General features: G+C 38.7%; 1 long non-coding RNA gene across 1 annotated transcript; it reads right to left on the bottom strand.

The window, feature by feature from the left end:
• Positions 1-893: 893 nt before the first annotated feature.
• LOC141646220 (uncharacterized) lies at positions 894-4,058 on the bottom strand. The gene is made up of 3 exons (XR_012545439.1): positions 3,886-4,058; positions 3,719-3,786; positions 894-1,084 (listed from the first exon to the last, which is right to left on the bottom strand). It is a non-coding gene; the product is annotated as an uncharacterized LOC141646220 (long non-coding RNA).
• Between the last annotated feature and the right edge of the window lie 246 nt (positions 4,059-4,304).

The following is a 4,304-nucleotide window of genomic DNA, read 5'->3' as shown; positions in this document are numbered from 1 at the left end:
GGAGATCATTTTCTCTCATTCCTTTTTGACCTAATTCTATCATCACATAAACCCTAAAATAATTAGAGAAATTAGGGTTCTTTTCTAGCAAAACAGGGGCATTTCTCAAAGCATTTTGGGTGCAACGATTAGGAGAATATCGATCTCGATATTGTACTTAGGCCAAATTGCTAGGACCAAAGGTTGATTCTAATCTCTATATTTTTGTTTTTGCAAATTCGTTTATGACTAGTTATTTCATAATTATAATTTCGTTATAATCCGAAATTTTCTTGATGAAATATACCGATATTTCCTACACCCGCTGTACCGGAATACCCTTCGGTGGTGTTTGTGGACTTTAAACAGAGAGAGAGATTTGTGGTGTTGCAAAAACACAAGATGAGACCCACCTGTTATGTGGATACCACACTTCTTGATGACTTGGGAATTGAGACGGATGTCCGTCATAGCTTCGAGACCTTGGGGTTCATGGGGTTGTATCGGTTGAGGAAGCATTCCTACCCTTTTCTGACTTTGGAGTGTATGAGCTCGTTTAAATACGAGCCTGCTGCACAAACTGTTGAGTTCCGTCTTATGAACACAAGTTTCGTGTTGACCATGGACCTTTTTGCTTCTCACCTTGGGTTGGCCAAGCCTCCCAAGGATTCCATCAGTGAGATCCCATCTGAGTGCGGTGTTTGTCGCCTTATGCCTTGTCTTTCCGGAAAGTCAGCTCCTGTGACACCCTCACTTATCGCGGAAAAGTAAACACGTAATTCTACAGAAAAACTGACAGGATATGTTTGTAATAGGTTCAATTGGGTAAAAACCTGTAATTTTTAAAACCTGAACCTGTTATAAAGATATCCAAAAGGGAAGGTGTCAAACATGCAAGGTCCAAAATAAATCTAAAGAATGAAACATCGCTAAAGTCGCGAAAAGAAAGTTATACAAACCAAATATGAGAAAGGGAGACATATGTCCCTAAAATGTATGTGACATAAAAAGGGGTTTAAGGGTCGCAATAAAGTAAAACCAGTCTAGGTCCCAAGGTTACTTTGCTCGCTAGCTCGTCCATGTACCCCATATATGCATCACCTACCTGTCATTCGCATTTTATACAAATACGAAAGCCACAGTCAGTGGGGAGTAACTCCGAGTTCTCCCAGCCACGAAATGTCATAATTAATATAACATGTAAACATAAGAATATGAATACGAATCACACATAGCCTTAGCATATAGATGCTAGACAATTGTGCTTATCATGTGAACTACAATATAACAACACATAGTCCTAGCATGCGAATACTAGACCGACTCATACTGCACTATCATGTGAATCACATAACATCCAGGAATCCAAACTCTATCAACCATAGCCGGCTTGCATCTCACCTTCTATGATTCATAGAATCATCAAACAAGAAAGGGCAATATATCAAAGACAGGCATAAGTTCTTAGTACGATCAATAGTCACTTTGTAACTCGAGTCTATACCACGAGGTAGGGAAGGTAATCGAACCGGTATCTTGGCTCAGCGGTTACTATTAAGAAAACATGGCCAAGAGACAACACAACCCTAGCCTAAAATCTACGCAGACCTAGACATGCGGATACACACCACCGCACCCAAGACCCACAACTTTTTTTAAAACAAGAGAAGTGAGTACCCTAAGGACACCACCGAAGGGTTGGCTAGTACTTAAGCTGACCCCATACTATCAAAATAAGTAACGAGGTCATGCCCCAACTTGGATATAAATCCACTAGTCGGGAACACAAAGGCTATCAAGCAAAGAACATATACTCGTCAGAGACTATAAAGACCTATCTATGATGAAGGCCGAAATACTCACCTAGGACCTAGTCCCAGCTAGTCCCAGCTTGAATATTTTAGCCCACACCACACATGACTCACCACACAAGTCAAGTAAGACACCCACTTAACCTTAAGAGGGCAAAAAGTCCTACTTATCAATATAAATTCTAGCATTCTATCATGTGAAAGGCTTATAATGTCTATTTACAGCATACAATCCCAACAGAATCCTCAATAAGTATTCAATACTAATTTCTAATTCTAACAATAGTAACCATATTAAAGGCTTCAGGGGAAACTAGGGCCATTTCTACAATACAAGACACTATTAAATTCAATAAGCTATACATGTGAACAAAAGCTTGATAAATGGCCTAAAACAAGAAAAAGGCCGATTATCTAAATCATTCAACCAATTTTTACCCGCAACCCCACCTGCGGCAGTGCGGGTCAAATTGCGGTGACCAATCACTCAATTAATCGATATCGCATCGATCAAAGGGACTAAGGCTCGGTTTTTCGACAATCAACAAAACATTACAATTATCACCATAAAATTCATTTGAGCCTATTAATTACAATTTCATTTTGTAAACGATCCTAACATTATTCATTCACCTAAACACTTATCAAACAACATGCACACATTAACTACTAATGTGACATTAATTCGTCGAGTAACTCGGAATAGTTACCTTACGCTAGCAAAGAGACAAGTAAAAACTTGAGAAAGCTTCTAAAACCCCAAAATTACTCTTCATCTTCAACCACACATGAGCCACCTAAAATAATTATGTGAAAGGACGATATTTACGAATTATCATTATATAAAATATGAGTCGGAAATATAATTATTTCAAATGAACTAAACTAGGCGCCTAAAGAAATCCATAACCACGACTCGAGGACCGTTTGGGCAGCCCTATTTCCGCCTCAACAGACCCTATGGCTAAGGCCGCACTCACCCAAGCCACTTTGCCTAGGCCAGCACCACCATTGCCCCCCCAAACACCACCATTATAACCCAAAATCACAGTGACCAACCAGTCCATAGGACGGGCTTATAACTTCAAACACAACTCAGCCCATTGAAAAGAAAACATGTAAACAGCTGGGGAAAGATCAATCGTATACAAAGGGATAGCTGTTTAAGCCAAATTCAATAATACAAAGTGATATCTTTCCGAGCGATAGTAGTAATTCAGTAATTTCTAATATTAAATGCGACATGGAGTAATTTGTTCACTATTCTCAAACCTGGAAGAGTTGGGAGCGTGAGACGTCGACACTTAAATAATTGTTAATACTTATCGGACCCATCAAAACAGAGACCGATTCGGTCCCTTTAACGGCTCCAAAGCCGAGTTCAAAACAGTCGAATTTCCCACCCAGAAAATCGTGTTATAACAGTCCATTTCGGTCCAAGAACAAAGTCGAAACAGCCCAGACTTTGACCCTCACACACCCGTTCCAAACACCAATCCTTATGACCCACACTCAGTCCTAAAATACATACAACCCATTGTAACAGTCCCAAAGATGTCCCGATTTTTGGCCTTAAAACAGTCCCAATTTCAACACCTATAATTTCCAGGGAAATGTGCCAAAACAGAAATCAAATACCCCATTTTCACTATTAAAGAAGCTCATTTGTGACCGTCTTAAGACGAAATTTTAAGCATTAAAATGATAGTATTCACCCAATTAAATTACCCAACATAATTACCCACTTCACCATGAATCCAAAGGTACTAACTTTTCTCAAAATTAATAAGTAAATCTAGTATAAGACCGTCACATGCTACAATAATATGGAAATTTCATAAAGAATGAAACTTTAACACAAGTAAGCATCCAATATACAAACTAGCATACAAAATCGACTTAGTAACGAATAATCCTATCACCGTTACCTTAAACGCTCCTTATTCTCCGAATAAATGGTCCACAAGGCACGAGCCTCACCCCGGGTCTTCGAATCCTTCATAAAAGGGCAAGAAAACGGAATAAAGAAGCTAAAAGACGACACTTTTATAAGACGGCGAAAGACGAAACCACTACAAAAAGGAGACTTTCTTACCTTAAAAGGAGGAGGAAGGAAAGGGGAAGAGAATGGTACAAAAATTACGGAATTTGGTTGAGAATGGAGGCGGGATCTGGGGTTTGAATGATCGGAAATGGTGTTGATGATTTTGGTGGATGCTGATTGTTGTTGCTGGTGAAACGCGCAAAAAGGAAGGGAAAAGAAGGGGTAGGGACGGGGGTGTACAACAACAACAATAAAATAATAATAATAATAATAATAATAATGAGACACCAGCTAGCTTGCTAGCTTCTAATTATACGTACGTTTCTTCATCGTTAAGTAATTTCGTTCGTTTTTAAAACCGTCTCGAGTTAATAAAAATCGGTTTTTAGTAAAAGTTTCAGTAATAAAACGGAATTAATAATAAATAAATTTAATGAGTGAAAATAAAATAAACTCAGCTAGTTAACGGA

The sequence above is a fragment of the Silene latifolia genome, chromosome 3, assembly GCF_048544455.1.
Source record: "Silene latifolia isolate original U9 population chromosome 3, ASM4854445v1, whole genome shotgun sequence".
Lineage (NCBI taxonomy): Eukaryota > Viridiplantae > Streptophyta > Magnoliopsida > Caryophyllales > Caryophyllaceae > Silene > Silene latifolia.
Note: the sequence above shows the minus strand (reverse complement) of the source record. Positions and strands in the feature narration are given on the sequence as shown.